Source organism: Schistocerca serialis, chromosome 11 (genome assembly GCF_023864345.2).
Source record: "Schistocerca serialis cubense isolate TAMUIC-IGC-003099 chromosome 11, iqSchSeri2.2, whole genome shotgun sequence".
Classification (NCBI taxonomy): Eukaryota; Metazoa; Arthropoda; class Insecta; order Orthoptera; family Acrididae; genus Schistocerca; species Schistocerca serialis.
This window is the reverse complement of record NC_064648.1, coordinates 115,746,451-115,774,446: the sequence shown is the minus strand read 5'-3', so window position 1 is coordinate 115,774,446 and position 27,996 is coordinate 115,746,451. Positions and strand designations below refer to the sequence as shown.

Sequence of the window (27,996 nt, the reverse complement as noted above, 5' to 3'; positions counted from 1 at the left end):
GTCAAGATTATTATGCTGTGAAGCGTCGCTGTCATTTGTCACACCTGCGACACATCTCTGTCCTACCCAAACTTTCTGTAGTAGGTATGCATGGCGCCTGAACTTGTTCGATCGCGCTTTTCTCCGCCATCTAGGCTGATTGCGTTATCGCTATTGCTATCAACAATGGACATGTATATTTCTGCCATGTTGTATGCACATGCAAAAATAAAAATTTCACAAAGTTCTTAAAATTTCATATGCTAATTATTACACTGGATAATTGTAAAATACGAGATATCAGACCCTGTTTTAGTCTATAATGATGCGCAAACTATTGTATTGCAATTCTTTATGTTTTACTGACAATATGTATCACGCTGAAAATTTCTGTAAATTTTCCGCAATAAAATTCAAGGAAGTGATTAATGAAGATAAAGGTTTTATCTAAATCAAAAGATGCGCTACCAAGCATAACCATGCAAGCAACTTGTGTAGCCGTCCAATCTTTGCTGCGAAACAGCTTACTATGGAAAATTTTACGTCACCTGCGTCCAATTCTTATTCCTTTCCAAAATGTTCACCTCAATTTTGCCTTCTTGCTTTACTTGCTCCCTGTTGTGATTCATGCAAACAGAAAACACAATTAGTTTTTATGACCAATAAAAACGTCATAGAAATTTCTAACTATAACAATAGTTAACAAAACCTACTCACAACTGATGCTCTGAAGTTCTGGCACTCAGGTCGCCAGTTGTGTTATAATAAAAAAATATATATAATATAATAATAATTCATATAAATAGAAATATTAATTTAAAGTATAATACAATTGCATTATTAGAAATGTCTTGCTTGTACGATTTTTGGCTAATCGGAGTTCCTCTCTTACATTTCAATTGTAGATGCAGGAGCAGACTTGGACAACAGTGCGTGACAAAAATAAGAAATTCCTCCATACGTGGTTCCAATTCACTTCAATAACGATTGCTTAATACTGATATCAAATCTTCTCTTACTTCGCGACATACATGAAACAAAACACTCGTAGCCCCTCATAGTCTGAGCCGCACTTCTTAGTTTTTTTTTCATTTGTCCGCACATTCATAATTAACGTCTTTGCCATCGCTTATTGTCGATCGCTGTTTCATTTTTTTGTTTTTTAATAAATTTTAACTTAACGATATCCTGGAGGTCTTTCACCATTTACCTACACAAAATACGTGACCGCGGAAAGCGTTTGCCGCTGCTGGGAAGTGGCCTTAATACATACGTCACTAGTGTGTTATCTTTATCTGGTGAACACATTGTGATGATTTCAATCACTTTTTTGTCAACTCTGCCAATCTTAGCCTTCCAACCCATAGCAACCAGAATTCCAATTCAACACATACACCTATTTCTCACCCCATATCTGGCAGAAATTTTCAACAAAACATTACAAACATAGTGTCAGCTTGTAAATGGAGAGAAGTACAAGTAACTGATATAATTAAAGCAACCTCTAAATTAGGATACTCTAGATCTGAAGATGTGTATGGCCTGTCAAACTATGTAATTAAAAAAGTTGTAGATCTCATAACATACCCCCTTTGCATACTGATAAACTGGATGCTCTCGAGTGGACACTTTCCAGAATGTCTCAAAAAAACAGTTGTCATACCATTATACAAAAAGGGTGACAAGTCCTGTATCAATAATTATAGACCAATCTCACTTGTGCCTATTCTTTCAAAAATAATAGAACATTGCATAATGCAGCAAATATGCATACACCTATCAGACAATAATATATTAAATGATTCTCAGTATGGATTCAGGTCAAACTTATCAACAGTCAAAGCAGTTGAAAACCTTATCTCTTTTGTACTAAGTGCATTTGAGTCAGAATTATCTGCTGAAGCCATTCTAATTGACTTGAGTAAGGCTTTCGACTCAGTTAACCACAAATTATTATTAGATAAACTGTGTTGCTATGGAATCAAACACCTGGAACTCTCACTAATTGAATCATACCTCAGCAATAGAAAACAAATAGTAAAGCATAATGACCAACAGTCACAGACTTTAAGTATAAAACGAGGTGTTCCTCAGGGCTCAGTGCTTGGCCCTCTACTATTTATATTGTTTGTAAATGACTTTCCGAACAACTTACCCTGTAAATCTATCCTCTATGCTGATGACACAACATTAGCTAATTCTGGAAAGGATATAAACATATTGAAGGAGGAAAGTGAAGAGTGTCTCAAAATATCTAATATGTGGTTTAAAGCTAATGACTTATCTATGAACCATGAAAAGACTGTCAAGATAATCTTCAGTTTATCAAACAGTAACATGGAGTTATCATCTGTTAAACTACTAGGAATACACATTGACTCAAAATTAATTTGGGACACACATACAGATTATGTATGTCGAAAGCTATCACGAGTTATCTACCTACTAGCCAAACTACACACATGTGTTACACAAGATTTATTGCTTCAGTCATACTATGCCTTCTTTCATTGCCATCTACAATATGGCATTCTTTTATGGGGTAACTCTCCAGGAGCCAAAAAAATTTTCACTTGGCAGAAGAAAGCAATTAGACGTTTGTACGGAATCACAGACAACAAGACCTCATGTAGACCTTATTTTAGAGACTTAAAAATTCTCACAGTCCATCTCTTTACGTATATTGTTGCCTATTAAACATAAAAGAAAACTTAAACAACTACACTATAAGGAAATCGGTTCATCAACACAATACTCGACAAACAAATATGATTGATATACCCACAACCAGGCTTAAGAAAACCCAATCTAGCTATGAATACATAGGCATAAAATTATTCAACACTTTACCCGTACAGGCTCAATTGGTTTCAATGGATATTTTCAAAACTAAAACCAAAGTGTGGATGAAGAAAAATACTTTCTACAGTGTAGAAGAATTTCAGAATAGTTGTAAAGATGATCTAATTTATTGATAAACTAAGGCTTACTATTATGTATAGTTATGGATGTAGAGACAGCTAGCTATAAGCTAATAGGGTACAACACTATCTTTTTTTTTCCATATTTTTGCTATATGAAACATAATGTACAAATAGCTATAATACTTCTGACAACATTGATTGCATGTTAATGCTGATAAATTATGGCTTACTGTTATGTATGGATCTAGGTGTAGAGGCTGTTGTAAGCTAATAGTTTACAACATTGCCATATTTTTACTATGTAATATTTTGGTATGTAAAACATAATGTACAAATAGCTGTAACTCTTCTGACGACATCGATTGCATGTAGGTGCTGAAAGATGGATAAAATAAATAAATAAATAAATAAAAATAAAACCCTAATTCACACATTCAACTCGCTCTTTCTTCTATACTAGCATCAAAAACTGCAGGGAGAACGAACCAATACCACAGGAATTGCAAGAGCGGCTACTGCGCTGCCATCTGTTGGTGACGCCAGGCGACAGCCATGAGCCCTCCCCCCGCCCCAGCCATCGGCGATATCGGCCTAACGTGAAAGTCGTGTTTATTTCCGAAGTTCGAAGATTCGTGAACGGGTCGTTTAAGAAAAGCTTATCCTATTCAAAACATATGTTTGTTCTTTAATGATGATGATGTGAGTGAGAACGAGATTGAATGATTTATAACGAGAATTTCATACTCGTTGTCAAGATTTTGCAGTAAATGCTATATACCTAGAACTGCATTGTATCGTTGAATTCTCCTTACTTGGTTTCACTTTGATTAATTTTTGAATGGCTCAGATAGCGATTAAGCGATCTGAGTCCGTTGGTGTTCCGTAAAGCACGGCGTGTAGTGATGGGTTAAACAGCGATTTTGTGTTATTCTGAAGTGCCGGCTAAGCATGAAGCGTGAGGGCCGTATTATATGTAAAAGATGTTTGTCAACGATTTTTTTGGCCAAACAATGGTAAAATTTTTCGTCGTAGTTGTTCGGGAGCAGCTTACGTTGGACAAGACTTCTGCTACAGCGAAATACGCAATGGACGTAGTTCACAGAAGTTACCACAAGGGAGAGTAGTAACTTTGAAAACGAAATTTTTGGAAGGCAGGAGGATCTGTTTGTTATTGTTTTCGTTTGCTGCATTGAACTGTCGTAGTGACTCAGCAATAAGCTTTGTGCTATTTTGAGTTTTAAGAGACGAAAAGCGAGATGCACAGTAGTTGGAGAGAAAAACAGGAGACGTGATATACTTTAACATTCTTTAAGGCAAATAAGTTGATCGGTTAAAATGATTGTGGTTACTGGTTAGATTATCAAATTTTTCTGTAGAATATAAAGTATGGGATTTATTTAAGTGAAGTGTTGTACTGATAAACGTTATAAACTGCAGATTTAGTTTCGTAGGTGTGCGCATATGAAAGGGTACACAGCTGTGTTGTATGCAACTTAGTACTGTTGTAATGTTTGTTGAGTTGGTAGGTGATGCAGTTGTTGAACTTTATTTTTAGTCACTAAAGTAAATAACGACAAAAGGCGCGAAAAACAGGAAGAGACATGCAGCAAAACTGGAGATACTGTGGGAAATTTGCATTTGCAAAACAAGATACTGAAATAGCGGGTCGACAGAAGCGTCCGTTTTTTCCTTGCCCCCCACCCAAAACACCCCATTTCCCGCGCTTGTCCCGTTAGTGTCATTAGGCTTCTTGTGGAAAGTGTGTGTGTTTGTTTTTGTTTCCGCCATATTTGTGACGTCATGGGTCAAAGCAGACGGGTGGGATCGGACGCTTCCGTATTTCCATAATTTGTGCTGGCTTTCTGGTGAGTTACTTTAATGTGCATATTGTAGCTGATGGATTAATTTTGATGTTAGGAAATATTAGTGCTGTGTGTTTCTTGTGGTCAGAGATGTAATCTTATTTTTCTTTTTTCTTCAGTTGTGAAGAACATACAGATATTTGAGTAGTTCATTGCTTGTTGCAATGGGTGACGTTGTATATTGAAATTGGTGATGAATTTTTGGGATTTCCATGTTAGTGTTTCGTAACTGTGTTGTATTCTTATTGGTAGCTATCATGGGGATTGATGTACCATGGTTAGAATACATTTCTGATATTAGTCATGTGGGCATGGTTTGATTTGTTGTACTGTGGACTTTGCTTTAGGTAGAGTAAGTGAAGGTGTAGTATCTGGAGCTTTGCTTGAGCTATTTGTGTTAAGTGAAATTTGCAGCACCATGTTTTAGAGTTGTATGTCGGTTCCTGGTATCGAGGGCTTTGTTGGACCTGTGTAGGTCAAGTGAAAATTATGGAGTTTTTGTGTTGTGTATGGGTTACTGGTATTGAGATATATAGGTCACTTGAAATTTGTGACACAAATAGTTTTCGTTTCAGCTATTTCTTGTGTTAAATTTTGAGGATTTCATGCGCTTGATTTTTGGGTGAATATTTGTTTTGCAGTGATGTCGGTATTCTTACTGTCATTTATTTAGTTTGTCCTCTTCATTATCTTGTTTGTCCTCTTAATTTCATTCTGTTGCCAGAGTTAAAAAAAACTTCACATGTTATTTATGTTTGTTTGCAGGTGTAATGAGTGATGTCATGGTCACCATATTGTATATCCTTGAGATAGTGTACACCACGTTCATGGCATTACTGGTCAAAACAGGTGGGTGGAGTCATAACTTCATGCCAATCCACCTTCTATAATAGAGCAATAGATCACTTTGTATAGACTGATTTTGTTCTTTGGATATAGTTTGTGTGTGTTTTGATTTAACAAAATAGTGTAGATTTAACATTGGTTTTACACTCTGTGCCTTTTTTGTGTGTATGGCTACATACTGGCTATTTACAGATTGCCAGCTAGCTCATTGGTTGGAAAGTAATAATAATGAACATATTGGTTTGTCACTGCTCATGTTATTGTTATGAAATGTTTGTCTACTACTAAATAGCACAAGCAATCATTGTAGTCTTTTACGTCACAAGGTTTTTGTTAAATATCCATCTTCAGAGCAAAAGTTGCCAGAACAATCAATTCCAATTCAGATTAAAATTTTTGTAAAGGTTTACAGCTGCCAGCTGCCTTTGGTTTTATTCTTCAGTTTCTATTTACCATGACTGGTTTTCAACTGACAAACAATTTATCATCAGATGGTACATATTTATTGCATATTTGCAGTATTGTAGTGACTCGTGTAGCTGTACCAAGAGGACGAAACATGTACGCATTGAATGTGGTGATAAGTATGTAGAGTTCACTGCTGCACAACTGCAACAATCCGGCAAACATGCAATAAATATGTACCATGTGATGATAGTGATTCAAAACTGCTCATGGTAAATAAAGATTGAAAAAAAAAATACAAAATGTAGCTGATAGCAGTAATTTCTGGAAACCTTTATTCATCAGTCAGTGTCCCACATGTATAATGGATAGATATTAAAGTTTTAAAATATTTTGGCACCTGTCATATTACATTAGTGGCTACTGTTGAATGCTTTTGTGAGCCTTTGGCAGATTTAGTGATTATTATGTTTGCTTCTCAATTTTGATTAAAATTAATGTGTGTCAAGAAAGAACTGCAGTTGGCTCACTGCTAGCCACAATCACAGAGTTACTTTAGTCAAGGTGTAGTGTGGTTGTGAAAAATCAGTTGAATCTGAACTGTGATCTGCACTGTTGATGCAAGACAGAAATATAACTTTTGTGTGAACTTGGAATCCTTACATAGGATTTAACAAAGTTATGTACACTAGTGTGAAGACATTTGAGAAGATACCATCTAACATACAGCAAATAGTTAGTTATCTAAGCTAATTCAAAATAAAATTTAAAACAAACATCATCAGTGACTCCTTGCACTGATTATCTTAGTGCAAGGATTTGATTCCTTGTTTAGATGGATAGCAAGTAGTGTGTTCTAAATTTTTCCTGTGCAATTACATATTTAGGGTACTATTTTCTTTGAAAAATAGTTAATTAAGGAAGTAAATATTAAGTTTCTGATAAGACAGCCTTCAGCTACCTAATATAAATGAAGTAGCAGCAGCTTTCTTGCTAATTCACTAAAACATATTTCATCGTCATCATCATCATCATCATCATTTCCTTCCAGTGAGCCAGGTAGGAACTTGGTGACTGATATGCCTCCATTGGTTTCTGTCCTGGTATAACTTTTCCCTCTCCACTACATCCCATATTTGTCTTTTCCTCTTGAGATCTTCCTTAACCTGCTCTGTCCATCTCTTTCTAGGCCGTTCAATTGGTCTTCTTCCTGGTACCTACATCTCCAAATTCGGGCGTGGATTTACTCGGAGGGGGGGGGGGGGGGTGAATTCGCTTCACAAGACAGAATCACCTGCAGGTCTCTCCCTACATAATAATACCTGACACTCTTTCTCCCAGTTTTTTGTAGAGCTGGCCTAAGGAACTTAATTTCACATGTTGTCTTTGACTCTTTTTTTCTCTTATTTATGACACAGGCCTCTACACTATACATCAAGATTGGCAGTAGATACGTTTCATAAATGGTCTGTTTGGCTCTCAGAGAGACTTCCTTATCCCAGATTAGATTTTGTACTTGGTGGAAAAAAATCTAGATCCTTTTGTTATTCTGTTTAAGACTTCTAGTTTGGAACTTCCATTGCGTGATATGATGCTACCCAGATAATTGAAGATTTTCGCACATTCAACCTTCTCCCCCTCCAGTACGATGTTGCAAGGTGTGGGTGTCCTGCTCATCTTCATTGCTGCTGGCTTGTTCCTACTCAAAGGTAATTTGAATTTTGTAAATTTTGTGTTCAGTAATTTAGTCTCCTCTGAACCTTCATTTTCATCTCACCCCAAATGGCGATATCATCAGCAAAAACAAAAGCATTGAGATCTTCATTTTCTTTGTCCTTGATTTCTTTCATGATTGTGTCCGTAAGTGTAATGAAGAGAAAACGGGAGAGCGAACTGCCTTGCTGACCATCTCTCTTTGTCTTTAACCATTTTGAGATCTTCCACCTCCTACTTGTACACTGCTCTCACAACCATTACACAGTATCTGGACTTTTTTTAAATTAATGAATCAGGAACATTGTTTTGTCATGCATTCCCATATTTTATCCCTTGGTTCACTGTCATATGCTTTTTTCCAAATCCATGAATACTACTGTCGAGTGCGTTTCTTTTTCCCAGCGTTCTCCAATAACTGATGGAGGGAGAAGATGAGACCTATTGTTTCCCAATTACTTCTCAACCTGGATTGTTGTTTCTCTAATTGGTATTCTAGAATTTTCCTCAATCTTTTTTCTATGACCTTTTCCATTATCTTAAGCCAGTGTGATTCCTCGATAGTTGTTGCTTTTCTTTCTACTACCTTTCTTGAACAATGGCATTATAATTCCTGTTTTCCATTCATCTGGCACTTTGTTTTCCTTCCTTATCACCCCTAGCACCCGGTGTAATCATTGTATTCCATGGATTCCTGGTGCTTTAATCATATCCACTGTCAGCTCATCTACTCACTTTTCATCTGTTACAGGAAATTCTCAGTTCCTAACAAAGAGATTGGATCCTGCTCATCCTCTAATTCAATGACTTTGGTGTCACTTTCTTCTGCACCTTCCCCATTAAGTAAACTTTCAAAATAATTCTTCATCCCTTCTCTGATATCTTCCATGTCCCTCATAATATCCCCATCCTCTGTTTGTCACTTTTATGTCTTCTCTGTAAGATCTTTCACTTTTCAAGAACCCATATAGCAGTTTTTACTTCCCTTTGCTATCCTGCTCTAGTGTCTGCATGAATGGTTCCCAACTCTTCTCCATTTCTTCTTTCACAATTTTCATTGTTTGGAGTTCCTTTTTCAGTATTCCTTTTCCAGTGATGTCACTTTGTGTTCATCTTTTGGCAACAGCCCCTGGTTCTGATTTCTTTTTTCAAATCAGTTCTTCTTTGACATATTACCTTTTTTTGTTGTGTCTTTTACTCTATTGTTCTAGCTACTGGTTTCTTTGTCGTTCACTTTACCTTTTTTGGTGCATATCTACACAGCACTGTTAACTATTGATGTTTTAAATAGGTTCCACTCTTCTTCTACACAACCCCTTTCAGGTTTGGCAATTTTTATGCTGCCAGATTTTGGAAAATTTTCTTCTTTCAGTTTCAACTCCTTAATTTTTGGCATTCTTTGTACAGCATTCAAACTTTTCACCTTATAATTTATATAAACTGCGGTAACCTGTGGTCACTATCCAAGTGCTCCCTTGATATGACTTTAGTGTCCCTTACTTTTCCTCCAATTAATTTGTCTGTTAATATATAGTCTATAACTGTCTTAGATTTGCCATCCCAGCCATATCTAGTAATCTTATAACTATCTCGTTTCTCAAAGAACGTATTCTTCCGTAAAAGATGATTCCTTAAGCACAGGTTTAGAATTTATTCACCCTCAACAATTCGTCTTCCATATCCAAAAGGGCCCATCACCTCCTCATATCCATTTCTATCTGTGCCGATCTGAGCATTCAGATCCCCAACTATTGTAATGTTATCTCCTGTGACTTGGTCTTCCAGTTCTTCAAAGAATTTCGTTTTTTCTTCCTCATTGCACCCATGTTGAGGTGTGTACACTTGAAGTGTAGTAAAACTATTCTTTCCAAAATTCACTCTTCCTCTAATTATCCTTTCACTTACAAAGCTCACATCTGTAACTGGGTCAGTTTCTGCTGCTTTATTGTGAACCTGCCATTGTAATTTGTACCCACCTCTCAGCAGTTTAGAGTTTTTTCCCTTCCACTTGGTCTTGCTCAATCCAAGGATATGAGTCTTTCTCCTCTCCATCATATCTACAATCTCTTCAGTCTTTCCTGTCAAGGTTATTACATTTAATGTTCCCATTCTCAACTTATTTTTTTGTTGGGTTTTAGTTTCTTATTCTTGTATAGTGTATCTTCTTGCATTCCTCGGTTTTTCTTCAGGTTGTGAAGCTCTACCATTTGTTCCAGGGGTACAAGAAGTGCTGTGTACATTAGGTATTGTTAATCCAAGGTTCTTTCCTTTATTTGAAAACAACTTTTTCGTATCTGCTACCCTGCTAAGCCTGACACATCTGAGGATTTTATTTCAGTGTTTACTCCCTCAGCTTTTGAAGATCCCTTTTCACCACAAGGCAGTGGTTCCACCCCTCATTTGTGCTTAGGAGGGAAAGGGTGCCTTCTCCACAAGTTGTGTCGTACCAAACGCATTTAACTGGCATAAACATAACTAGTATCAAGCCGTAGCGCAATAGTTTCTCTTTGTGGGATGCACACAATATGATGAATGAGTAGAAGAAATCTGTCTTCTTTTGAAATTGTGGTAGTTTATTTATGTCAAGCCACATTAATAAATGTATATAACGTGAATGTGCTATCAGAATGCTTAATGCCTTGAACATGTGCATATATGACAACTGTCATTAAACACTAGCATCACTATCTCCAGCTGCCCACTTACAGTATGATGCAATACATGATCAGAGTAGCTGATTATGTGCTTCACTACTCGACAACTTAATATTTGTTCAAATGTAGGATGTTTTACTCCTAGGTACTTCATTTGATTTTGATTTGTACCTCACTGGCAAAAGAGTGGTGTACTCTACATACAAAAGTCTTGTTACTAATCAGTATATACTTAATTCATTTCTAATTTGATATGTAGTGATGATATTCTAACTATGTTTGTTCTTTCCATTACTGCCAGGTTCTATCAAAAATATTCAATAATTCATATATTTAAAAACAAAGATGATGTGACTTACCAAACGAAAGTGCTGGCAGGTCGATAGACACACAAACATACACACAAAATTCAAGCTTTCGCAACAGACACACAAACATACACACAAAATTCAAACTTTCGCAACAAACGGTTGCTTCATCAGGAAAGAGGGAAGGAGAGGGAAAGACGAAAGGATGTGGGTTTTAAGGGAGAGGGTAAGGAGTCATTCCAATCCCGGGAGCGGAAAGACTTACCTTAGGGGGAAAAAAGGACAGGTATACACTCGCGCGCGCACACACACACACACACACACACACACACACACACACACACACACACACACACACACACACACACACACACACACACACACAGATATATATCCATCCGCACATACACAGACACAAGCAGACATTTGTAAAGATAAAGAGTTTGGGCAGAGATGTCAGTCGAGGCGGAAGTACAGAGGCAAAGATGTTGTTGAAAGACAGGTGAGGTATGAGCGGCGGCAAATTGAAATTAGAGAAGATTGAGGACTGGCGGATAACGAGAAGAGAGGATATACTGAAGGGAAAGTTCCCATCTCCGGAGTTCTGACAGGTTGGTGTTAGTGGGGAGTATCCAGATAACCCGAACGGTGTAACACTGTGCCAAGATGTGCTGGCCGTGCACCAAGGCATGTTTAGCCACAGGGTGATCCTCATTACCAACAAACACTGTCTGCCTGTGTCCATTCATGCGAATGGACAGTTTGTTGCTGGTCATTCCCACATAGAAAGCTTCACAGTGTAGGCAGGTCAGTTGGTAAATCACGTGGAGGAGCCAGAGGGTAGGGAAGGTGGTTTGGGGATTTCATGAGGATGAACTAAGAGGTTACGAAGGTTAGGTGGACGGCGGAAAGACACTCTTGGTGGAGTGGGGAGAATTTCATGAAGGATGGATCTCATTTCAGGGCAGGATTTGAGGAAGTCGTATCCCTGCTGGAGAGCCACCTTCAGAGTCCGATCCAGTCCCGGAAAGTATCCTATAAAATCCAAGCAAGGTGGGTGCTTTACTGTAAACTCGATATAGGCCTAAAATTAAGTTTCCGACTTCTTCGGCAGTCGAAGTTTGGAAATACTACCAGATTTGACTTTTAGCTTCAGGAGTTGCTTGTTGGGAAGTACTGGGGGTGACGGGGATGTATAGCCGTCGCATGGGTGTTGAATCGACGAAGACAGTTTCTCTCTGTAATTTAACCTATCGCAAATCAGTGGACACACAAATTCGACCTATTTGGTAGGGACGGAATTCAAACTCCGACCCGTTCAAAAATTCTTTCTAGTTGAGAGATTATTTTAATGCCAGGGGTTCCACGATAAAGTTGCAATATCTAAAGAATACCTTGCCAAGAAATTTTGTAGGTATGAAATATATTATTCACAGACAAACCAAATACGTGGGTGGATATTCTTATTTTATTAGCAGTATAGAAATAAATACTTGTTGCGACTACGGAATTGTTTGTTATTCTCGGTATTTTCGTGCTGAACACGTAACGTAAAGTAAGCAGCGCTTGAATGCTGCAGTGTTGGTCAATGCTGCCAACAGATGTCAGTGCGAGAGGCCGCCTCAGAAAATATGGCAAACTAATATGATAACCATACCCCCTCTACAGTTCGTGACTGGCCGAAAACGAGTCGCATTGAAGACGTAAGATAAAGGTGGCGGCACACGGGAAGAGATAGCTTTACTAGTTTTGTGACGTCACTTTCTGCTATTTCACGTTGAGGAGACATTTTCTCACGTGAAACACAAAATAAGGGTAACACTCATCTCACGCACTTGCGTCTCGCGACCCTCTGGTCGCGATGCTGCTTGGCTGACAGCTAAATTCATGACGTCATATACGGTAGTGAATCAGAAGCGCAGCATTGCGACCTGCGATTTTGCGTATTACGAAAGTAATGATCCACCGTGTTAAAGATCTCTCCAAAAAGTGCCATTTTAATTTGGTCTTTCATTTGTGTATGGGGAAGCTAGTTATTATTGAGTGATTACTGATAGATAAATTGTAGTTGCACATTACACAAATGGTTAAATGAGTGCAGTGCTGGCGTTAGATTCATATTCTCGTACTGGCACCTTCAGTAATCTTAAACAAAACACTTGCCAAGTGGTTTTCCGAAAAGCTCCAAACCTTCGCCCTTCCCATTAACTACGTTCGTCTGATCGGTTCCTTTCTCTCCCGCCGTCCTTCCCATGTCACCATCCATAATACCGATTCCTACACCTTTTTCCCCTCCGCCGGTGTGCACCAAGGCTCCGTCCTCTCCCCCCTTCTGTACTTGTTGTACACGGCGGATATGCCGCCGCCGTCACCCCCCGTCCACCTTCTCCAGTTTGCCGATGACACCGCCTTCCTTGCCCTTGCCCCCACCCTGCAACGCTCCCAACACCTTCTCCAATCCCATCTTGACCGGTTCACCGCTTGGTGCAACCAGTGGTTGCTCAAGGTCAATCCTTCCAAAACCCAGGCGATCATTGTAGGCAAAACCACTCCCTCCTTCCGCCTCCTTGATTTCTATCTCACCGTTTATGGCCGTCCTATCGCCCTCACTCCCACCCTTAAGTACCTTGGCGTCACCCTCGACCGTCGCCTCTCCTGGACTCCCCATCTCCAGACGATCCAAGCCAAGGCACGTTCCCGACTCCGTCTCCTCGAGCTCCTTTCCGGCCGGACGTGGGGTCTGGACCCCTCCACCATCCTCCACACCTATAAGTCCCTTATCCGCCCTATCCTCTGTTACGCCCATCCAGCCTGGATCTCCGCCCCCCCTTCCTTTTATACATCCCTCCAAATCCTTGAACGCCATGCTCTCCGCCTTGCCTATTGCATCCGTCTCCCTTCCCCCACGCGGATCCTGTCTGACCTTATCCCCTTCCCCCACCTCCTCCTCTTCCTCGAAAGGATACGAATCCTATACACCTCCCGTAAACTCGATCCACCTCACCCGCTCGTCTCCCCGGTCCTCTCCCACCCCCGCCCGCTGCCGCGCCTGTACTCCCATGTCCCACCCGGTCTCCATCTCTCCACCCTCCTTACCCTCTCCCAAGGTGGCTTCCGCCAGCTCCCCCTCCCTGATGATGTCCTCCTCCCCTGCATCTACCCCTCCTATCAACTTTGATCCTCCCCCCCCCCCCTCCTGTGTCCTTTCCTTCAGGCACCCTCCCTCCCCCCCCGCTTTTCCCTTCCCTTCTCTTTCCTTTCCCCCCTCCCTCCTACCCTCTCCTCCGGGCTTCACTCCCCCTTCCTCCCTCCCCCTCTCTCCTTTGCCCATGGCATCTCTGCTCTCCCCTCTCCCATTTCCCCTTCCTCCTCCTCCGCCTCCTCTCTTGGCAGGTCCCCGGACTCGTACACGCTGAGTGGACATTCGCGCGCCGGAGATCATCGCCATCAGTGTCTCGTGAGTGCCGTCGTGTTTCGTGTTCAGTGTTCCCGTCATACTCCTTCGTTCACCTGTGCCATCGCCATCTTCAGTGTTAGTGCGTCGTGACAACAGATTGTAGTGAATTTTCGTCAAGTGTGAACGGCTCCGTGTTTGTCTTTATGTGTCTACTGTTTTATTACCCACCGTTATGTCACATTTGTGTATTCTTTCTGTTCTATCTTTATCTCCTCTACGGCTGAAGAGTGGCGTACCATGCTGCTGACAGCCTGCCTGTTTGTACGGGTTTGCAAATAACAATAAAGAAAAAAAAATAAAGTTTTCCGAAAGGAAGTAACAAGGTTTCTAGTAACAGTATAATTCCAGTCTGACTGTATCCCTTAATAAAAGAGAGCGAATATATTACAATATCTTACAGTGTATTTGTACGAAACATAATTCCAATATCTGTAATTGAGAAACTTTAACATTAAAGATCTTACACAACTTCACATTTTGATATACCAGGCCGTATTACGAATACTCGGTTGTATTGATAGAGAACGGTATTATTGTTTTACGAGACAGTTTGTCATACAATTACCGAACACAGATTGTATATTCGAGATTACTGCGTTATTAATAGATGAACCCCAGGCACATGTAACACAAACAAATACGATGTTTGATAAACCAACAAGAATAACGTTTACGTTTATATCTCCTTAGATCATCTTACATGATGCCAGGTATGACAGCTTGAAACAAGCAAGAAAAACATAGTTTTACGTTACAGGACTGATAAGAATCGTACATATTTTTGTATACACATTATCAACATAATTTTCCCAGGTTTATCACCACACCCAAATACGTAAATATAGCTAAATATAAATATAAACACATACAGGCACATACCACGATCCCAAACCACACTAAACAACTACATAAAAACACCACAAAATCACAAATTCCGCTACACTCACAATATCGACAGGCATCGGTCACTTCCCTTCACCTACATAGCTCAACGGCAATTGTTGATACCACAAAATAAAAACCAACTACGCCAAAAATTATAATCACACCGCAACTATTAATACCACAAAACCAACACATGAAACAACGGGAATTGCACACTTCCCATGACGTATATGGCTCAAATACAACTGACAATACCAAAAAAATTGGAATTGAGTTCTTCCCCTAAAATACATAAATCAACCACAAGTGCCGATACCAAACCATCAACCACCAACACATGCAGTAAATAACACTGACCGAACAACATATAAAAACTCCACCAAACATCATAACACATCCCTGGTCCGAGACGCCAGAACTCTGGCTAATCATATATTCAGCTTGCATACGCCGCATTTCACTATCTCCACTGCAACCCCAAAAAGTTGCAGCATCTTAATAACGGACAACATCCCCCCCTTTTAGGCCGCAGACGCGCACTATTAAACCTAGAAGTCATATCCATACCTAACAATAGAAGCCACAAATAATCATAAACACAACAGAAACTTAATTCTTAACTCACTGAAATCAATTTTCGTTCTTCTATAGACGTCACAACTGATAAAAGCACACTTCTAGCACCGAGTCCCAAATGAACCCAATGTACACCACATAACATGCGGACCAGACACACACCACCAACTGCAACAAGACAGCATCTACAAACAAAACACACTCATAAACTAAACTCTGCACCATAATACATCACACACCACAACACCTTTATGTCACAGGCCATAGCCGACGGGTGGGATTGGCCGCCTCCATTGACCCATGTCATTAGCATATATAATGACATTTGGACCCTTTGGTGTACTCATATCGTTTATATAGAGAATGAGAAGCAGTTGACCCAATACTGTGTTGGCTTTGAGGCTCAGGGATTCTTCCCTACACTTGTTTATTAGAAATGTCAGTGGCTCCACTGGAAACTCTGAACAGTAATTAACTACTCTTGTACATATATCATAGGGCCCTATGGCACTTTTTCTTTATTTTCATTTTGCAGATTATTTTTTATATTTAAAGATCATTTGTGAGAAACAGAAATGAACACTTTGTTACTTTTACAATGTTTAAAGAAATATATTTTTGTTTTTGTTTTGTGGGATTTTGTCATATGAGTTTGTCTACCACAGTTACAATTGTGTTCATAGAAAACGGAATTGATGAAATGTGGGTCCAAAAATTTTAGGTATTATGTATTCATTATTGTTGGCATGTATTTCTTTTCTCTCTGTGCTAATCAAAGTCCATACAGTCTTTGCCATATTAAGTAGATAATTGATTTCTTGAAGTACATTGTCTTTATTTCTTTTAGCAATCTGCGGTAATCTCTCTCTCTGTTCGTGCAGTCTTCATTACTGGTTTGATTTTTAATATTTTTTGTGCCTCTCATATGGATGTTTCAGGTCCCCTCCTGCCCATTGAACGACTGGTGTGATCCATTTCTTTCTCATTATATTTTTGCTTTTCTTACAGCATGCAATATTTTTGCAGTAGCTTAGAGATGAATAGAAAGTTTCCCAATGTTTATCCTTGGATTTTCTATAACTGTGTTACTGTTATACTATATTCTGGACTGTATTAAACTGGTAAATCAGAAGTATATAAAGAGTTGTATGCCAGAGCTAAGTGTAAGTATAAGCAGGCACTCAATGAAGCAAAGAAACTACATGATATACCAAACACTGAAAAGTAATAAATAAATAAATAAATAATAACATAAAAAAATGCAAAGAAGCTGGAAGAGAAATTAACTCTATTGTCTACCCTAACCAAAAAGATGATACTGCCATAACCCCAGAAGAATGTAAGAAATTTTGTATCCAATCCATTGAAGAAATTGTTGTTGTGGTCTTCAGTCCTGAGACTGGTTTGATGCAGCTCCTCCTGCTACTCTATCCTGTGCAAGCTTCTTCATTTCCGAGTAACTACAGCAACCTACTTCCTTCTGAATCTGCTCAGTGTATTCATGCCTTGGTCTCTCTCTATGATTTTTACCTTCCACGCTGCCCTCCAATACTAAATTGGTGATCCCTTGATGCCTCAGAACATGTCCTACAAACCATTCCATTCTTCCAGTCAAGTTGTGCCACAAATTCCTCTTCTCCCGAATTCTATTCAGTACCTCCTGATGAGTTACATGATCTATGCAACTAATCTTCAGGATTCTTCTGTAACACCACTTTTTGAAACTTTGTATTCTAATCTTGTCTAAACTATTTATCATCCATGTTTCACATCCATACATGGCTACATTCCATACAAATACTTTCAGGAAAGACTTCATGACACTTAAACCTATACTCAATGTTAACAAATTTCTCTTCTTCAGAAACGTTTTCCTTGCTATAGCCAGTCTGCATTTTATATTCTATCTACTTCAACCATCATCATTTATTTTGCTCCCCAAATAGCAAAACTCATCTATTACTTCAAGTGTCTCATTTCCTAATCTAATTCCCTCAGCATCACCCGACTTAATTCGACTACATTCCATTATCCTTGTTTTGCTTTTGTTGATGTTAATCTTATATCCTCCTTTCTAGACACTATCCATTCCGTTCAACTGCTCTTCTAAGTCCTTTGCTGTCTCTGACATTAATTACAATGTCATTGGCGAACCTCAAAGTTTTTATTTTTTCTCCATGGATTTTAATACCTACTCCGAATTTTTCTTTTGTTTCCTTCACTGCTTGCTCAATATACTGATTGAATAACATTGGGAAGAGGCTACAACCTTGTCTCAGTCCCTTCCCCGCCACTGCTTCCCGTTCATGCCCCTCGATTCTTATAACTGCCACCTGGTTTCTGTACAAATTGTAAATAGCTGTTCGCTCCCTGTATTTGACCCCTGCCACTTTCAGAATTTGAAAGAGAGTATTCCAGTCAACATTGTCAAAAGCTTTCTCTAAGTCTACCAATGCTAGAAAGATAGTTTGTCTTTCCTTAATCTGACTTCTAAGATAAGTCATAGGGTCGGTATTGCCTCATGTGTTCCTACATTTCTACGGAATCCAAAATGATCTCCCCCAAGGTTGGGTTCTACCAGTTTTACCATTCATCTGCAAAGATTTCATGTTAGTATTTTTCAGCCATGACTTATTAAACTGATAGTTCAGTAATTCTCGCACATGTCAACACCTGATTTCTTTGGGACTGGAATTACTATATTCTTCCTGAAATCTGAAGGTATTTCGTCTGTCTCATACAACTTGCTCACCAGATGGTAGAGTTTTGTCCTGGCTGGCTCATCGTAGGCTACCAGTAGTCCTAATGGAATGTTGTCTACTTCTGGGGCCTTTCACTGCTGTGTCAAATTCTTTACGCAGTATCGTATCTCCCTTTCATTTTCATCTATGTCCTCTTCCATTTCCATAACATTGCCCACAAGTACATCACCCTAGTATAGACCCTCTATATTCCCCTTCCACCTCTCTGCTTTCCCTTCTTTGCTTAGAACTGGTTTTCTATCTGAGCACTTGATAATCATACAGGTCGTTCTCTTTTATCCAAAGGTCTCTCTAATTTTCCTGTAGGCAGTACTTATCTTATCCCTGGTAATGTAAGCCTCTACATCCTTACATTTGTCCTCTAGCCATCCATGCATAGCCATTTTGCACTTCCTGTCGATCTCATTTTTGAGACATTTGTATTCCTTTTCGCCTGCTTCATTTACTGCATTTTTATATTTTCTCCTTTCATCAATTAAATTCAGTATCTTTTTTGTTACCCAAGGATTTCTACTAGCCCTCATCTTTTTACCTACTTGATCCTCTGCTGCCTTCACTATTTCATCTCTCAAAACTACCCATTCTTCTTTAACCATATTTCTTTCACCCATTCTTGTCAATTGCTCCCTAATGCTTTCTCGGAAACTATCTACTACCTCAGGTTGTTTCAGTTTATCCAGGTCCCATCTCCTTAAATTCCCACCTTTTTGCAGATTCTTCAGTTTTTATCTACAGTTCATGACCAATAAATTGTGGTCAGAGTCCACATTTGTCCCTGAAAATGTCTTACAATTTAAAACTTGATTCCTAAATCTGTGTGTTACCATTATATAACATATCTGAAACCTTCCAGTGTTTTGAGGCCTCTCCCACATATACAACCTCCTTCTTAAACCAAGTGTTAGCTATGATTAAGCTATGCTCTATGCATAATTCTACCAGGCAGCTTCCTCTCTCATTCCTTACCCCCATTCCATATTTGCCTACTACTTTTCTTTCTCTTTATTTTCCTACTATCAAATTCCAGTCCCCCATGACTATAAAATTTTCAGCTCCCTTCACTATTGGAATAATGTTTTTAACATCATACATTTCTTCAATGTCTTCGTCATCTGTGGAGCTAGTTGGCGTATAAACTTGTAACACTGTGGTAGGCCTGGGCTTTGTGTCTACCTTGGCTACAATAATGCGTTCACTATGCTATTCGTAGTAGCTTATCTGTGCTCCTGTATTTTATTCATTATTAAACCTACTCCTGCATTACCCCTGCTTGATTTTCTATTTATAGTGCTATATTCACCTGACCAGAAGTCTTGTTCCTGCTGCTACCGAACCTCACTAATTCGACTATATCTAGCTTTAACCTGACCATTTCCCTTTGTAAATTTTCTAACCTACCTGCCAATTTGACATTCCAAGCTCTGACCCATAGAACGCTAGTTTTCTTGAAGAAATTAGTAGTTAATAAACGACCTTCCGAAAGTGCACTTAGTATCAGCAACAACTGCTTTGAAAAGCCTTTCTGAAGCACTTTCACAGGATTGTGTCCATGTACTATCCTGAAAAAAGGTAAAATTTTCAAATCTTCAGCTATGTTGATTACTACGATTTGTCATGTAATTTGTTTAAAGATGTTATTGACTGTGTAATTTGTCTTTAACTTATTGTGTCGAGTGCATTTCTTTTTCCCAGCGTTCTCCAATAACTGATGGAGGGAGAAGATGAGACCTATTGTTTCCCAATTACTTCTCAACCTGGACTGTTGTTTCTCTAATTGGTATTCTAGAATTTCCCTCAATCTTTTTTCTATGACCTTTTCCATTATCTTAAGCCAGTGTGATTCCTCGATAGTTGTTGCTTTTCTTTCTACTACCTTTCTTGAACAATGGCACTATAATTCCTCTTTTCCATTCATCTGGCACTTTGTTTTCCTTCCTTATCATCCCTAGCACCCGGTGTAATCATTGTATTCCATGGATTCCTGGTGCTTTAATCATATCCACTGTCAGCTCATCTACTCCAGCCTCCTCCTCACTTTTCATCTGTTACAGGGAATTCTCAGTTTCTAACCAAGAGATTGGATCCTGCTCATCCTCTAATTCAATGACTGTGGTGTCACTTTCTTCTGCACCTTCCCCATTCAGTAAACTTTCAAAATAATTCTTCATCCCTTCTCTGATATCTTCCATGTCCCTCATAATATCCCCATCCTCTGTTTGTCACTTTTATGTCTTCTCTGTAAGATCTTTCACTTTTCAAGAACCCATATAGCAGTTTTTACTTCCCTTTGCTATCCCGCTCTAGTGTCTGTATGAATGGTTCCCAACTCTTCTCCGTTACTTCTTTCACAATTTTCATTGTTTGGAGTTCCTTTTTCGGTATTCCTTTTCCAGTGTTGTCACTTTGTGTTCATCTTTTAGCAACAGCCCCTGGTTCTGATTTCTTTTTTCAAATCAGTTCTTCTTTGACATATTACCTTTTTTTTGTTGTGTCTTTTGCTCTATTGTTCCAGCTACTGGTTTCTTTGTCGTTCACTTTACCTTTTTTGGTGCATATCTACACAGCACTGTTAACTATTGATGTTTTAAATAGGTTCCACTCTTCTTCTACACAACCCCTTTCAGGTTTGGCAATTTTTATGCTACTAGATTTTGGAAAATTTTCTTCTTTCAGTTTCAACTCCTTAATTTTTGGCATTCTTTGTACAGCATTCAAACTTTTCACCTTATAATTTATATAAACTGCGGTAACCTGTGGTCACTATCCAAGTGCTCCCTTGATATGACTTTAGTGTCCCTTACTTTTCCTCCAATTAATTTGTCTGTTAATATATAGTCTATAACTGTCTTAGATTTGCCATCCCAGCCATATCTAGTAATCTTATAACTATCTCGTTTCTCGAAGAATGTATTCTTCCTTAAAAGATGATTCCTTAAGCACAGGTTTAGAATTTATTCACCCTCAACAATTCGTCTTCCATATCCAAAAGGGCCCATCACCTCCTCATATCCATTTATATCTGTGCCGATCTGAGCATTCAGATCCCCAACTATTGTAATGTTATCTCCTGTTACTTGGTCTTCCAGTTCTTCAAAGAATTTCGTTTTTTCTTCCTCATTGCACCCATGTTGAGGTGTGTACACTTGAAGTGTAGTAAAACTATTCTTTCCAAAATTCACTCTTCCTCTAATTATCCTTTCACTTACAAAGCTCACATCTGTAACTGGGTCAGTTTCTGCTGCTTTATTGTGAACCTGCCATTGTAATTTGTACCCACCTCTCAGCAGTTTAGAGTTTTTTCCCTTCCACTTGCTCTTGCTCAATCCAAGGATATGAGTCTTTCTCCTCTCCATCATATCTACAATCTCTTCAGTCTTTCCTGTCAAGGTTATTACATTTAATGTTCCCATTCTCAACTTTTTTTTTTGTTAGGTTTTAGTTTCTTATTCTTGTATAGTGTATCTTCCTGCATTCGTCAGTATTTCTTCAGGTTGTGAAGCTCTACCATTTGTTCCAGGGGTACAAGAAGTGCTGTGTACATTAGGCATTGTTAATCCAAGGTTCATTCCTTTATTTGAAAACAACTTTTTCGTATCTGCTGCCCTGCTAAGCCTGACACATCTGAGGATTTTATTTCAGGGTTTACTCCCTCACCTTTTGAAGATCCCTCTTCACCACAAGGCAGTGGTTCCACCCCTCATTTGTGCTTAGGAGGGAAAGGGTGCCTTCTCCACAAGTTGTGTCATACCAAACGCATTTAACTGGCATAAACATAACTAGTATCAAGCCGTAGTGCAATAGTTTCTCTTTGTGGGATGCACACAATATGATGAATGAGTAGAAGAAATCTGTCTTCTTTTGAAATTGTGGTAGTTTATTTATGTCAAGCCACATTAGTAAATGTATATAACGTGAATGTGCTATCAGAATGCTTAATGCCTTGAACATGTGCCTATATGACAACTGTCATTAAACACTAGCAACACTATCTCCAGCTGCCCACTTACAGTATGATGCAATACGCGATCAGAGTAGCTGATTATGTGCTTCACTACTCGACAATTTAATATTTGTTCAAATGTAGGATATTTTACTCCTAGGTACTTCATTTGATTTTGATTTCTACCTCACTGGCAAAAGAGTGGTGTACTCTACATACAAAAGTCTTGTTACTAATCAGTATATACTTAATTCATTTCTAATTTGATATGTAGTGATGATATTCTACCTATGTTTGTTCTTTCCGTTACCGCCAGGTTCTATCAAAAATATTCAATAATTCATATATCTAAAAACAAAGATGATGTGACTTACCAAACGAAAGTGCTGGCAGGTCGATAGACACACAAACAAACAAACATACACACAAAATTCAAGCTTTTGCAACAAACGGTTGCTTCATCAGGAAAGAGGGAAGGAGAGGGAAAGACGAAAGGATGTGGGTTTTAAGGGAGAGGGTAAGGAGTCATTCCAATTCCGGGAGCGGAAAGACTTACCTTAGGGGGGAAAAAAGGACAGGTATACAATCGCGCGCACACACACACATATCCATCCGCACATAACACAGACGCAAGGAGACATTTGTAAAGGCAAAGAGTTTGGGCAGAGATGTCAGTCGAGGCAGAAGTACAGAGGCAAAGATGTTGTTGAAAGACAGGTGAGGTATGAGCGGCGGCGAATTGAAATTAGCGGAGATTGAGGCATGGCGGATAACGAGGAGAGAGGATATACTGAAGGGCAAGTTCCCATCTCCGGAGTTCGGATAGGTTGGTGTTGGTGGGAAGTATCCAGATAACCCGGATGGTGTAACACTGTGCCAAGATGTGCTGGCCTTGCAGCAAGGCATGTTTAGCCACAGGGTGATCCTCATTACCAACAAACACTGTCTGCCTGTGTCCATTCATGTGAATGGACAGTTTGTTGCTGGTCATTCCCACATAGAAAGCTTCACAGTGTAGGCAGGTCAGTTGGTAGATCATGTGGGTGCTTTCACACGTGGCTCTGCCTTTGATCGTGTGTACCTTCCGGGTTACAGGACTGGAGTAGGTGGTGGTGGGAGGGTGCATGGGACAGGTTTTACACCGGGGGCAGTTACAGTGGTAGGAGCCAGAGGGTAGGGAAGGTCGTTAGGGGATTTCATGGGGATGAACTAAGAGATTACGAAGGTTAGGTGGACGGCGGAAAGACACTCTTGGTGGAGTGGGGAGGATTTCATGAAGGATGGATCTCATTTCAGGGCAGTCCTGGAAAGTATCCTGTCACAAGTGGGGCACTTTTGGGGTTCTTCTGTGGGAGGTTCTGGGTTTGAGGAGATGAGGAAGTGACTCCGGTTATTTGCTTCTTTACCAGGTCGGAAGGGTAGTTGTGGGATGCGAAAGCTGTTTTCAGGTTGTTGGTGTAATGGTTCAGGGATTCCGGACTGTAGCAGATTCATTTGCCACGAAGACCTAGGCTGTAGGGAAGGGACCGTTTGATGTGGAATGGATGGCAGCTGTCATAATGGAGGTACTGTTGCTTGTTGGTGGGTTTGATGTGGACACACATGTGAAGCTGGCCATTGGACAGGTGGAGGTCAATATCAAGGAAAGTGGCATTGGATTTGGAGTAGGACCAGGTGAATCTGATTGAACCAAAGGGGTTGAGGTTGGAGAGGAAATTCTGGAGTTCTTCTTCACTGTGAGTCCAGATCATGAAGATGTCATCAGTAAATCTGTACCAAACTTTGGGTTGGCAGGCCTGGGTAACCAAGAAGCCTTCCTCTAAGTGACCCATGAATAGGTTGGCATACAAGGGGGCAATCCTGGTACCCATGGCTGTTTCCTTTAATTGTTGGTATGTCTGGCCTTCGAAAGTGAAGAAGTTGTGAGTCACAATGAAGCTGGCTACGGTAATGAGGAAAGAGGTTTAAGGTAAGGTGGCAGGTGATCGGCATGAAAGGAAGTGCGCCATCGCAGCGAGGCCCTGGACGTGCGGAATATTTGTGTATAAGGAAGTGGAATCAATGGTTACAAGGATGGTTTCCGGGGGTAACAGACTGAGTAAGGATTCCAGGCATTCGAGAATGTGGTTGGTGTCTTTGATGAAGTATGGGAGACTGCATGTAATGGGTTGAAGGTGTTGATCTACGTAGGCAGAGATATGTTCTGTGGGGGCTTGGTAACCAGCGACAATGGGACGGCCGGGATGATTGGGTTTGTGAATTTTAGGAAGAATGTAGAAGGTAGGGGTGTGGGGTGTTGGTGGGGTCAGGAGGTTGATGGAGTCAGGTGAAAGGTTTTGTAGGAGGCCTAGGGTTCTGAGGATTCCTTGAAGCTCCGCCTGGACATCAGGGATGGGATTACCTTGGCAAACTTTGTATGTAGTGTTGTCTGAAAGCTGACGCAGTCCCTCAGCCACATACTCCCGACGATCAAGTACCACGGTCGTGGAACCCTTGTCCGCCGGAAGAATGACGATGGATCGGTCAGACTTCAGATCACGGATAGCCTGGGCTTCAGCAGTGGTGATGTTGGGAGTAGGATTAAGGTTTTTTAAGAAGGATTGAGAGGCAAGGCTGGAAGTCAGAAATTCCTGGAAAGTTTGGAGAGGGTGATTTTGAGGAAGAGGAGGTGGGTCCCGCTGTGACGGAGGACGGAACTGTTCCAGGCAGGGTTCAATTTGGATAGTGTCTTGCGGAGTTGGATCATTAGGAGTAGGATTAGGATCATTTTTCTTTGTGGCAAAGTGATATTTCCAGCAGAGAGTACAGGTGTAGGATAGTAAATCTTTGACAAGGGCTGTTTAGTTGAATCTGGGAGTGGGGCTGAAGGTGAGGCCTTTGGATAGGACAGAGGTTTCGGATTGGGAGAGAGGTTTGGAGGAAAGGTTAACTACTGAATTAGGGTGTTGTGATTCCAGATTGTGTTGATTGGAATTTTAAGGTTTTGGGGGGAGTGGAGCTGGAAGTGGGAGACTGAGTAGATGGGAGAGACTGGGTCTGTGTGCAATGAGAGGAGGTTGAGGTTTGCTGGAAAGGTTGTGAAGGGTGTGTGAGTTGCCTTTCCGGAGGTGGGAAACCAGGATATTGGATAGTTTTTTGAGGTGGAGGGTGGCATGCTGTTCTAATTTGCGGTTGGCCAGTAGGAGGATGCTCTGAACAACCGGTGTGGATGTGGGAGAGGAAAGATTGAGGACTTTTATTAAGGACAGGAGTTGACGGGTGTGTTCATTGGCTGAGTTAATGTGTAGGTGAAGGATTAGGTGGGTGAGGGCAATGGATTGTTCAGTTTGGAACTGGTATAGGGACTGACTGAAAGAAGGGTTACAGCCAGAGATGGGAACTTTAAGTGTGAGGCCTTTGGGGGTAATGCCAAATGTCAGTCAAGCCTGAGAAAATAAAATATGGTAGTGTAATCTGGCTAGGGCGAAGGCATGTTTGCGGAGGGAATGTAAAAAAAAATTAATGGGGTCGTTGTGGGGGTGTTGTGAGGGTGACATGGTATTAGAAGGTGGAAAGTGTAACATGAGGCTGAAATGAAAATAAAAATATATGGGGAGAGATAAAGGTGAACTAGAAAGCAACTGGAGATCTGGTGTGAAAAAAGGCGAAAAAGTGTTGGTTATAGCTGGGCTATGTTGATCCTGTGGTGAACTTGGGTTGGTGAGACAACGATGTACACAAGGGTTAGGTGGTTGTGTTGCCGCCAAAACACGTTAAAAGGTGGAGCAATTCGGGAAAATTTCGAAAAAACTGCGTGTAAATATGTTAAAAGGAGTGGTTTTGTGGTGGCAGATTGTGAAAATGAGGCTAACAATTGTCTGACGAAGAAATAATAACGTTAAAACCTGTGGGAAGCGGCTAAAAAAGATCAGTGATGTGGGAAAAACGGAAATGGAAAAAAAGCGAAAGTTATTAGAACTAGCTGAATGGCTGTTTAATAGCTGAAAGGAACTGTTTGTGAACTGGAAACGGTGGACTTTATAGGATACTTTCCGGGACTGGATCGGACTCTGAAGGTGGCTCTCCAGCAGGGATACGACTTCCTCAAATCCTACCCTGAAATGAGATCCCTCCTTCATGAAATTCTCCCCACTCCACCAAGAGTGTCTTTCCGCCGTCCACCTAACCTTCGTAACCTCTTAGTTCATCCTCATGAAATCCCCAAACCACCTTCCCTACCCTCTGGCTCCTCCACGTGATTTACCAACTGACCTGCCTACACTGTGAAGCTTTCTATGTGGGAATGACCAGCAACAAACTGTCCATTCGCATGAATGGACACAGGCAGACAGTGTTTGTTGGTAATGAGGTTCACCCTGTGGCTAAACATGCCTTGGTGCATGGCCAGCACATCTTGGCACAGTGTTACACCGTCCGGGTTATCTGGATACTTCCCACTAACACCAACCTGTCAGAACTCCGGAGATGGGAACTTGCCCTTCAGTATATCCTCTCTTCTCGTTATCCGACAGGCCTCAATCTCCGCTAATTTCAATTTGCCGCCGCACATACCTCACCTGTCTTTCAACAACATCTTTGCCTCAGTACTTCCGCCTCGACTGACATCTCTGCCCAAACTCTTTGTCTTTACAAATGTCTGCTTGTGTCTGTGAACGTGCGGATGGATATGTGTGTGTGTGTGTGCGCGAGTGTATACCTGTCCTTTTTTCCCCCTAAGGTAAGTCTTTCCGCTCCCGGGATTGGAATGATTCCTTACCCTCTCCCTTAAAACCCAGATCCTTTTGTCTTTCCCTCTCCTTCCCTCTTTCCTGATGAAGCAACCGTTTGTTGCAAAAGCTTGAATTTTGTGTGTATGTTTGTGTTTGTTTGTGTGTCTATCGACCTGCCAGCAATTTCGTTTGGTAAGTCACATCATCTTTGTTTTTAGATATATTTTTCCAATGTGGAATGTTTCCCTCTATTATATTGATATTCAATAATTCATTCAATATACCTCTGATTTATTTTCAGAACCACATCACAAATCCAGTACCACACAAGAACAGCTACAGGATTGCACAACCAAATGTTGTCTGCCATCTCCCTATGTTTTCTGGGATGGTTACTAGGGATAGGCCATGGCCAGTACCCAAGATTATTACTTTTATTTTACCATCTGTGCCAAATTAATGTGTTTGGTAATATATTAATGTTATGGGACTGTCAATAGTAGTATCATAGATAAAATTTAAGAAAATGAAATGGCTTACATTCCACAGTGAAAACCCACTGTCATAAAATGTTTATTGAAGTGGATGACACTTGTATCTCATGTGTTGGAGTTAGTGTTGAAATGAATGTGTTTTTTTAGTGTGTCATGTTAAAAACAAGTGTAGTAAAATAAATATGCTTATTGCAGAAGGAGTTGTGTGTCCTACACATGTTATATTGTCCCATTTTATATGTGTATTGTTCACAGTCCCTGCTCTCATCCGCACCCAGAGACAGTAATTACAGAATCATTGCATAATGTTGCGTTGTGTGTGTCTGGAAGGAGGAGGTGGGGTTGCATGCACTTTTGAGAAGAGTTTATTGGTCCAACCACTAATGATCATACATCCAAGTATAATATTTTTTGACTGGGTTGCTTACATTTCTTCAAAAGTGAAGCTGTGAAAAGTATGAAAGTAAAATATTTCATGATTG

At 40.1% G+C, this 27,996-nt stretch overlaps 1 long non-coding RNA gene across 2 annotated transcripts; it reads left to right on the top strand.

Annotated features, from left to right (window-relative positions):
- The first annotated feature begins 3,785 nt into the window (after window positions 1-3,785).
- LOC126427408 (uncharacterized) lies at window positions 3,786-27,670 on the top strand. 2 transcript variants are annotated; one of them, XR_007576671.1, is made up of 4 exons: window positions 3,786-4,191; window positions 5,531-5,614; window positions 11,655-11,744; window positions 27,322-27,670. It is a non-coding gene; the product is annotated as an uncharacterized LOC126427408 (long non-coding RNA). The 2 variants fall into 2 exon arrangements; XR_007576670.1 differs by lacking the exon at window positions 11,655-11,744.
- The last annotated feature ends 326 nt before the right edge of the window (window positions 27,671-27,996 follow it).